This window comes from Pyxicephalus adspersus, chromosome 2, assembly GCF_032062135.1.
Source record: "Pyxicephalus adspersus chromosome 2, UCB_Pads_2.0, whole genome shotgun sequence".
Classification (NCBI taxonomy): domain Eukaryota; kingdom Metazoa; phylum Chordata; class Amphibia; order Anura; family Pyxicephalidae; genus Pyxicephalus; species Pyxicephalus adspersus.
The window spans coordinates 34990822-35001932 of NC_092859.1; positions in this window are offsets into that span (position 1 = coordinate 34990822).

The following is an 11111-nucleotide window of genomic DNA, read 5'->3' on the forward strand; positions in this document are numbered from 1 at the left end:
GTCTGGTTTAGCATACAGCTGAAAACAGGTAATCCTAAAGGAGAGGATGTTGTAATAAAAGACCCTTAAAGGTAACCTGTCATGGGCGAGACAGAAAATGTTAGCTGTCTGGCTGTCATGCTATATTTTCCCTAGTTTCCCTAGTTACTCTCCCTAGTTTCAATATTGAAACTAGGGAGAGTAAGGGTGCTGCATGTTGAATCCAAGATTAAATTTTCATGAAGCTTTGGTGGGTATCATTTAGGATTTTATTACAAATCTACTTTTCAATTGTATAGAACACTATGCAAGTTAAAAGTGAGATGGTCTTCCCTGGTCACAGCCTTACATGTGCAATGGGAGGCACTGAGACCTGACGAGGACTGGAAAGACATCTGGAAAGCAGTGTCCTCATGCTCCTTTAAAAGGGTCTAATTTATTAAAGCTCTCCAAGGCTGAAGAGGATACACTTTCATCAGTGAAGCTGGGTGATCCAGCAAACCTGGAATGGATCTGGTCCAGGATTGAAAATATTTGCTAGCAAATAGCAAATTATATTAAAGAAATACATTCTAGATTTACTGGATCACCCAGCTTCACTGTTAAAAGTGTATCCTCCCCAGCCTGGGAGAACTTTAATAAATCTTGATTAAACGCCGAATTTGAACACTATTAAAGTCTTTAGGGGGGGATTCAGTTTTTTTTCGGGACTGTGTAGAACTGCAAGGGCAATCAGGGGAGCAGAGCTGACAACTTCACTCCCTTGATTGCTCTTGTAGCCCTAGCTTAACTGTAGTATGTGTTCTTGGATACAGAATATCTATCCAAGAACACAGGGTTCTTAGATAGTGAATCTCTATCTAAAAACACATACAGAACAGCAGTTCATCTGCAGTCACAGCCTCCTCCAATCAGCTGTGACCGCAAAGTTCCCACAGTCACTGGGCTGTACTTACCAGCCCGGTGACGGTGGGAATTGAACTGCAAATGAACTCTCAATGGGGAAACTCCATTGAGAGTTCATCTGCAATCACAGCTGATTGGAAGCACTCACGTGCCTCCTATCAGCTGTGACCGCAAGTTCCCACACTCCCTGGGCTGTACTTATCAATGATAAGTACAGCCCAGTGACCATGGGAACTGAACTCAGATGAACTCTCAATGGAGAAACTTTAAAAAAGTTTATCTTTTTTCCTTTAAACATATTTTTAAACACAAATTCGCAAAGTCAAATTCCATGTTTTTTTGGTCGGGTCTGCCCGAATTCAAACCGCCATTTTCGGGTTGAATATAGGGACAACCCGAATTCGAACACCAACACTACTGACATCTTCCCACATGTTGCATTTTGACCCTGATTCAACAACTTGCTGCTTCCGCAGATGTGATATTATTGGCGATATGCTCCACATAAGGTGGACATGTCCAAAGATTGCTGGCTTCTGGGACTCAGTACACACCTTGCTTAGCACATTTTTGAATAGGATGGTGGTTGCCGATCTATTGCACACTCTCTTGCACCTTCCTGACTTGACACTCCCTCGGCCCTCCAGAAAACTGGTAGCATTTATGTTTTTGGCAGCTCAGCAGACAATCGCCAGGGCTTGGAGGACAGATTGTGTCACCTTAGTGAGGTCAAATCCAGACTGGATGCTTTAATTGTCAACGAAGACCTAACTTGCATCTTGACAGATATGCATAACAAATTTCTGGCGGTTTTGGACCCCTGGATTACCCTTAGTCACCAGATCTCCGTAGGTCCACGGCTCCCCGAGGGAGTTGTGGGAATTATGGCTACATTTGTACCACAGGCATTAGGCACACTTTATGCATAGATCCCTTTTCTCTCTCTCCCTCTCCTGCTCTTTACCTTCTATGTGCTTACCTACTTCCTCCAGCTTTTTTTCCCCTCTTGCCTATCCATTAGTTTCTCTTGCCCCCCCCCCCCATTCCATGATTGACATTTCTGCTCCCGACACCCCACATGCACCAACCTTGGTAATTGGTTATAAGTACTGCTAAAAATGAGGATGCCCCTGATAGTTTTCAGTTGGTATTGACTGTGTATTCTGATTACTGGTAATGTTTATTCTTTGTTGTTTGCATTTTCAATTACAGCTCCCCCTTTTTTTTAATTTTCGGTACTCTGTATCCCTGATTTTTTCAATAAAATTATTGTTAACGAAAAGCGACGGTCTCATTTCTTTGTTACTTCCTAAAATCTCCATGCTGATGATCCTTTCCCCATCGCTGACTTTTTGGCCCTGATTTATTAAAGCTATCCAAGGGTGAAGATACACTTTCATCAGTGAACCTGGGGGATCCAGCAAACCTGGAATGGATTTTTAAAAAGTAATTTGTTAGCAAACGTTTTCAATCCTGGACCAGATTTGCTGAATCACCCAGGTTCACTGATGAAAGCGTATCCTCTCCAGCCTTGCAGAGCTTTCATAAATCAGGCCTAATATGTCTTATTTTCCCAGGTGTGATAAATATCTTCCCTATAAAGACTTCTGATTGGAGGGACAGTACAGGGATATATCAGAAGCAGGGACATTCTTCCAATACAGATACACGGATTTCTCTCCAGAACAGTAGTGTTAATAAAAGTTTACTCTAAATTTTAGTGAGACCCTCAGTCAGAAGCACCTGACACAGATTTGAAGCTCTGGGGCTTTAGAAAAGGAGTGTCTAGGCACCCTCATATAGAAGGAAGAGCACTGCTTTTATTCAAAAGGAATTGCAAAGGTATATTTTTAAAAGCATTGTTAATAAACATTTCTAGGCATAAAAAGGAAAATTTAGGAAAGAAAATAGTAGTAGAAGGTTTTTTTGGAAACAAAAAGTATTTTATATTATTATTATTATTATTATTATTAATAAACAGGATTTATATAGCGCCAACATATTACGCAGCGCTGTACATTAAATAGGGATTGCAAATGAAAAAACAGAATTTTTACTTAACATAAAAGGGTTGTCTACCCTTTTATCTAAAGTGAAATTTCTGAGTTTAGGTACGCTTTAACAAAAGTGAATGAAGGACCTGTGGTGGCATTTGTTACTCAGATCATTACGGTATTTACAGCGCAATGGCTTAACCCTCTTTTCTTATGGCTTCATCCAGAATCAGCATTTACTTCCTAGGCTGATATATAGTGGCTTTTCAGATTACATTACATGTATGTGCAATTCCTGGCTATGCTGTTTGATTTTATGCGTCAATATATCAAATTAACCGTTAAATGGGAATGCCAGTTATTTGCCTAAATGAGCACCCAAAAAATTGCCCACCTTCCAACAAGATAATTTAGTGGGGAGTACTCTCTAACAATCAGCAGCCAATCAGAGTGCTCCCTGGTTTTTATTACCAACACAGTTGGGAGCATTCCCAGTGGCTGTTTGTTAGGTGGCACTGATTTAGATTATCCTATCAGAGTGAAGGGGGGGAAGTTTGACTAATTGATGGGTACACAGTGGTTATCAATTAATTACTTATTAGAGCACCCATTAACTTACGTATGGACAAAATAAAATTGGCCCTGATCTAGCAAATGTGTTATTTTTTTTATTGTAGCCTATACCTGGCCCTTGTGGAGCTGTTTATAAAAAAATATGCTTAACTTTATTTACCAATATGGGCTGGAGATCTGAATATACAGTAATAGTAGCACTCTACAAATCAGCCAATATTCATGATGGGCGCGAGTTGATGTTTGAGTAAAGTAGCATTGGAGACAAGGGCAAGCTTAAAATCCAATATCAGGACAATGCCAAAAATAGGTTGTGAATAATGTATTTTGTCTTTAGCATCTTTCAAATATTTTACATTGTTCAATAATAACCCTCCATGTTTGATCCGACTTGTATGAGAATCTCACAGGGTCCATGTAGCCGGGAAGGAGAAGGTTAACAAGTAACATCAGTGAACCTTTAGTTCAATTACCCTTTTCATTGCCTAGTCAAATTATACAAACGTTTCCTTCTGCCTCCTCGGCATGTAGCTATTACCTTGGTATTGGGTACATGTACAACTCGGCTCTGATTTAAGGCTCTTTTTAATTTAAAATGTCTTTTCTTTGAGCTGCCTGAAGACTGTGGATGAACATTTGTCGGATTTGCTGTAAAGTTGTGGACTCAGAAAACAATCATTTCACATTGACTTGAGTTCAGTGTTTGGAAAAATATAAATCATGGTGCGAATCTACCAACAGGGATTTGTTGATAGAGACAGAATTGCCGCACTTACTTTATTTTTATCTGGAATATGCTGATATCTAGTATATTTATTTCCAATTTGGTTGATGTCTTTTTTCATCCAGACTAACTATGTAACCATTTATTTAAAGGAATACTTTGGTGGTCAGATAATTGAGTTTGGATCCAACATTATTATACTCACCATTGGCATGTAAAATGGGGATCAGTCAATTTTGCCACCAGATTGGCTGAGCTGTATTATAGCTGACGTTGATAAAAAAAATGCTCATTCTTACTCGAAATTTGCAAATATGGTTGAATCCAGACTATATTTGATCTGAGTGGAAATTTCACTGTTCCTAGCATCTGCAAAGAGAACATTTTCCCCCCTATACAGTTGCAGTCAGCACCAAAATTTGCAGCGGATAGGGGGATCCTGACATCTAGCTCCTGGTCATGTGACAGTGACCTAGCGATTGGCTGCTTCACCTTTTCGGAAGTGGTGCCCAAAAATGCAGTGTAAAGGCAGAGTACTAATCACCAGTAATGACTTTGGTCTCCCTACAGGAGATCTTTCCACTTTACTGTACTATGCCATAATCTACACTCTTGGTGTAAAGGTAGTCAACTTAGTAGATGCTGGGAGTAGCTTCATTTTGAGTTCAAGCGGAATCAAATTTCCACTTTTAAAATGTTTCGATCAGGTAGGTCATTATTGCAGAAAGGAACAGGAGTTATCCCTTCTGTTTAATTCCTCCTACCTGCCTGATCACTCCATGGAACTGTCAAAAAACAAAATTGAGCAGCACATGCACAGCTTTGGCTTTAAGGATACTCGACATTCACAGCTTCCCCTGCATGCGCAGGATCAACGTAATCCTGGTCAATCAAGATGGTCGGAGATCCTATTGAAATATAGAAGAAGGAAGATGGTGGTGCATTGTGATTAAACAGAAAAAGGATTTTTTTAGCTTTTGTTTCTACTTTAAAGCACAACACAGTGTACCTCAATGCACAATATGCATTGTAATGGTCTAAAAAATGAAGTAGGAAGTAGCATGTATTGATGAAGCAAAATGAAGCATGTATTGATTTATCCACAAACAAAACTATAGAAAAAAAAAGTGTTGGGGGGGGGGTGTTTCTGCTATAAAATCTGTTGGTAAATATGTTTTCCCATTATATATTTATTGGTGAATCCAATGGGGATTATATCATCAATTCGTGACATGGTAAGACTTCTGTAATACTTATAGTGCAGTGAGTATATATACTTATAAGTGCTTGTTTCCTAGAACCCTCCATAGATTTCAGTTGGATAATATATTCATTCTATCAGCAGCGAGCTCCTTGCAAATAATAATGAAGGTCTTTCTTGTTACCTCTGCAGTTTGTTCTGCACATCCTTATGTATCCTTCTACAAAACACACAAAGTAAAGAATGTTCTTGCCTTGGTTTTAAGTACAAAGATGTTTACGTGTACAGGAAATAATGTGTTGTTATACACACCTACTTCATCCCTGAAACTGTAGGTCTTCCAGTAAATGTATTCTATAAAATATACATATAACTGAATATCAGTAATGTCATTGCAGAATGAGATTGAAGCTCTGTGGCAGACTTCTGCATTAGTCATTAAGACTTAAATTAAAAGGAGCTGCGTTAAAAATTAGGAAAGTCAGAAAATGACAGCTAGAGTTAAGAGGGTGCTAGACGTGCTGGAAAGGTGATGAAAGGTTTGGCGGATTCAGTAAAAAAAAAGACATTTTAATGATATAGTGAAAAGAAAAATCTTCAACTCAGAAAGTTTACTTGGTTTCACAGAATAAGGACCTCAGATGAATGTAAAATGTGGGACCTAAATAGTGCTCCCTTAGCGATCTGAGAGAACAGAACCCTGTGCCTATATGGTATGAAGAAGAGGAGAGGAGATGTTCTGTAGATTTGGTTTAAGGTGACAGTGCAGCTCCTGTGTGGATATAGAAATGTGTAATGTGTAAAAAGGTAACAGAGCTGAAAGAACAAAATGCAACTGCGTCATCTAACAACTGATAAGTACATTGTATTTATTTTGTTCAGATTAGATGCACTTAAAAAGGGATAGATGTAAAACAGGTCATTTAAAAAGCCAAAGTTAAATATAAATAAATAAATATAAATAAAGCCTGTCCCTTTCTGCAATAATACCAACTTTTAGGTACATTTTAATAAACCTTGCCAAGAAAAACAAAAAAATCTGAAAATAATGTTTAAAGCTGTTGGGGGTGTTAAGTTGTAAAAAGATAGTGGCAGTGTATTTCTAGCAGTCTCCAGATCTGCAGCATTTTCCTTGTCTTCAACCTCTGCAATCCCCGACCATCTTCTGTTTTATGCTTACAATCTCTATTGTCTGTATTATCTCCAGTCAATGACCATTTTATTTAGCTTTGCATAAACTGTAAATTAAAGGTAGTCAGTTAGGGATGTCAAGATCTGCAGTTGAGGTTCCCTATATCGAGTAATTTGGCTACCACCAATCCTGATCAGGATATGACAGAGCTGGGTGTTTGAGGGGTAATTATCTATCACCAGCACAGTAACAAGGAGTAACATGCTCACCAAAACTTAATACACAATAACTGTCACAGTAAGTGAACATTAGTGAATGTTTCCAGCAACAGCATAACCTATGAATGTTGTACAGACTGACATGTTAAGAGGGAAGGGCAAATAGAAGGCACCGCAGCCCCCTTCAATAGTTTTTGTTGGTCGTTTACTGATTAGGCACTGAGGATTACTAAACAACATCAGTGGGCCGCTGTAAAAGGCTTGAGAAATATCGGGTATGGCATTTTCTAACGTGGGAAAATCGAGCTGTTGGGGAAACATGTAAGTGCAAGCAGATGCATTAAAGTGTCCCTAAACAAAAAAAAAATATATATATATATATATATATATATTTATTTTATGTCCTAATGAAGCATTCTTTCTTCTTCTTGTTCTAAACATATCTCTCGCGCAATCCCCATAAATGTCTTCTATCCTTTGCAAAGAACTGCATATCCTTAATGAATGTGGCTACAATTCATGCTCCATTCAGAATGGCTTTATTTGTAGCCACCCTATTGTGCCATAGAAATTATTCATAATTACACATATTGTGCTAAAAGTGTAAACAAACACAATGCAAGGAATCATGGACATGGAGTTTTCCTATAGGAAAGAGGATGTAATTGCAATGTTCTGCTGATGTCTAATGTTTTGCCAGAAATAGTGAGAATGCCTCTACACAAATTGACTGATTTTTTAGTATATTACTTCTGTATTATTGTATGTTTGTTGGACTTTATTAAATATTAGTAGAACCGTGACTTTCTTGAAATTGAACCTGTTGTTTGTTTCTCTTTAAGGCCAAATACATAGGATGATATATGAACAGAGGCAACAATTGGGCCCCGAACATTCCATGTTTATAGTGTGTCAGTTTGCAATCTCATGGCCATATGTACACTATATACAGCTGTATTAGCTCACATTTATTGCGCTCACAATCTCCTCCATCACTCCACAGTCCACAGAGCTATATTCTGTGTCCTGGGCTCGTGCCAAATTGTATTTCTCAGTTTGAGTAAAAATGGACACAGAAACAGGTGGCAAAATGATTTAATATGAAAGGGGATTTTAAAAACTGAGGCTAAACACCTGTCTGTAATCAGATCCTTCCTCCACAAATCTGCTGATGAAATGTAGAAAAGGCTTGCTGATTTCCCAGGCTTTTCCCAGGCAAGTTGTCAGAAGTTAAAATCGAACCCCGCTTCCCTTGCGGCAAGTGTTCGTAAATTGTGCCCATTGTCTTATGGACATGAAAGGCTTTGCTGCAATTTGCATGCAATAAAAATATTATTTGTAACACTGCTACAAAGCTCTGTATTTCATACAGGCAGATCCTCGAAGGAAAAGTAAAATATGTGATGTTAAAAGGGGTCAAAAAGAAAAGACAAGGAACATGTGCGTCCAACTTTTCAAGTGAGGATAATCATTGGAAACATGGTGGTTTGGGCCAGATTGTACCAACAAGCCCTTCGCTAAAAAAAAATGAAGAAAACCTTTATTTAATTTTACTTTATTGGGCCGCTGCAATAGACACAGAACAGTGAAAATCTGAGCCTCAAATTGGGAAAACCATGTTGGTGGTGTGTCAGATAGAATATAGGTGGGACATAGGCTGCGTAATACCATGAAACACAGATAGCAAGGAGCTGCTTATTACTTTGTATCAACATTTCATTAATATATAATACACAGAACAACTTTTTATATTTAACACTTTTTTTGGATACATTTTAATTTGTTGAAGGAACAATTTTGTCAAAATTTCCATGTCACCAAACTCCCAATTTCTATGCTTGAAGTGAGCTATGATTTTTACAAAAATGTATCAAGCTAAACAACAACATGTCATATGTGACACAGTCTCCATACAGCAAGAAGAAACTGACTTGGATGATGCCTAAACAATAATAATGCTATTCTTCTGGAGATCAAAGTCAATAGAATCTCATTGCATGATTCTGGTATAAATTGATCTAATTGCATTTTTTTTTCTACAAGCATTGGAGCTGCAGAACACAACCATCGGCAACCTTTGCTTGAAAAGTCTCACAACCACATTCATAAGTGCAATTTCATTCCTCAATATATAAATAGTATTATTGTCCAGATAACAAAGTAGGGCACAAAAAAGAAAACTAAGCATTGTTTCCTATTGGAGCGTACCTTAAAAATGATGAATTTTGCTGTCAGCCATATTTTCAAGGAGGCACCATAAATTTTCCTCTTTTCGTTGCCCAGTAAATTGCTGCTTGCTTTATATCCATAGAAAAATTTCAGTGCCCCAGAGATATTTCTAATTTGACTGGAATCCTATGATGAATGTACACACTGTATGTCTAATTGACTTCTCCACTGTATCCTATAGCTGAGAATTTGTTATTATTAATTATTAAGGGTGCACATGCTCATTTCTTTCCATTTCCTTATTTATCATGTCGATAAAGTTTAATATTTAATTGACTTTGTTGGTATTAGCAGGTTAATGAAATATCTGCATGTTATAAACTGGAGTACTTACAAAGCACAGAGCATGCAGAACAGATGCTGAGAAAGGATACGGTATATATAATTTAGTGCAGACATTGAAGACAAAAGTATTTAGATTAAACTACAGGGCATATGTCAACAATACTTTAAAAAGAAAATAAAAAAAAAGATTTATGGCCAAGGTTTAAGTTTTGATTACATATGAATATGTTCCTTAGAGGTCAGAAACACGTCTGGGGCAAGGCAAGGGCAAAAACAGCCAGTTGTGATCCTAGTGCTTCACAGGGACATTCTTAAAACCAAACCGCTGGCTTCTTTCCCATCCCCCTATTTGTAGTATATACATTTTTTCATATTAACTTTTCCAGATGACTTTATTCAGGATGATCACGTGATGTGCTGGGTTCTCTTCATCTTCCCCCACAGTGAGCTGTCCTCAATAATGCAGAGAGTGAGTATGATAATTACACATCGGTGTCACTTTCTGCACCATTACGCTGTATATAAGCCATTATGGCGGGTTGATGGCACCCTGCCACAGTACAACCTTGATCTTGAATGGCATCCAGTATTGTTCTTACTGTTGAGAATTCACAAAAGATTGCCAATCCAGACAGACTTATAGCCTTCTAAAAACTAGGGTGATGGGTAGGGGACAGTCAGGAATTTGGGGTTTGAGAGGTCAGCCAGAAAAGAGGGGTCATCCAGGATGTGGGGGGGTCAAGCAGGCTGGAGGGGTCAGCTGGGATGGCATTTGAGGCTGGAGGCACACTACTTCAGCCTAAGCACCTCCTCTTGTGACAACAATCAAATCTCCCCACTCTCCTCCCTTTGTATTGACACCAGCAAATGTACTATGGCTGCAGGAAAATGTAAAATGAAGAAGTTCAGCTAAAGTTGCCCCTGACCCCTTTCATCATTTATGTACCTATAACCAGTCCCATCTGGTACACAAAAGAATAGCTTGGTGGGCCAAGTCCATCATTGCCTGCATGCATCTGGGTGTTTTTGGGTGAAGAATTAGAGACTGAGGCTAAAATTAAAGAGCTTGTTAGGAGGGTTGTAGATAAGTATTTTGGTAGGGCACTGTCAATCAAGGTTAAGGTGTGCCATTTAAGGAAGATCTTCATTAAAGCTGAAGTTGTCTTTTAAAATGTATGGAGAGGCATTTTTTTCTTGAATAGAGTGTGAGAACACATCAAAGATTACTTTCAGATAAATATTACAATAACAAAGCACAAAAGGCAAAGCCGTCTTCTAGCTACATCGTACATGTACTGTACTAGACAGTAGTTTGTATTCAGCTTGTGAGCTTTTTGTTTTACAGAACTAAGCTTTGTTTCAGCTTCTATTTTTTTTCTTATGGAGCCATAGGAATGGCTTATGCCGTGCTTCCCACCTGAGTGAGTCATTTCCCCATAACAAGAACTGACATTGATGTATTACCATAAACCCCGCCGCAGCAAAGTTTTCTCTGCGTTCCCGTTACTTGTACCTGGAGTGGAATATCTTGTTTTGACACAATGCTGTGGTTAATGTCCCTGGACAAAAACATGACTAGAAATCTATAGACATACATGGTGAACAAGCACTACAGGGGTGGGGGAAGTTTCCAACTTGGAAAGGATAAAAAGTTGGTTGCCAACCAAGGAATAGTAATTGAATGTAACCCCCCTGTATGGGGGGTGATGGACACTATTAGACCCTGTATTAGAGAGTTCAAGGAAATTTTGAATTTATTTACAAATCTATGGGAAAGCAGTCCTAAAGCAAAATATAGGCAATAGGCCGCATGACAGGGGAAGTGGAAGAAGACTGAGGGGCTGGGGTGAAAAGTTCAAAAGGAAAAATT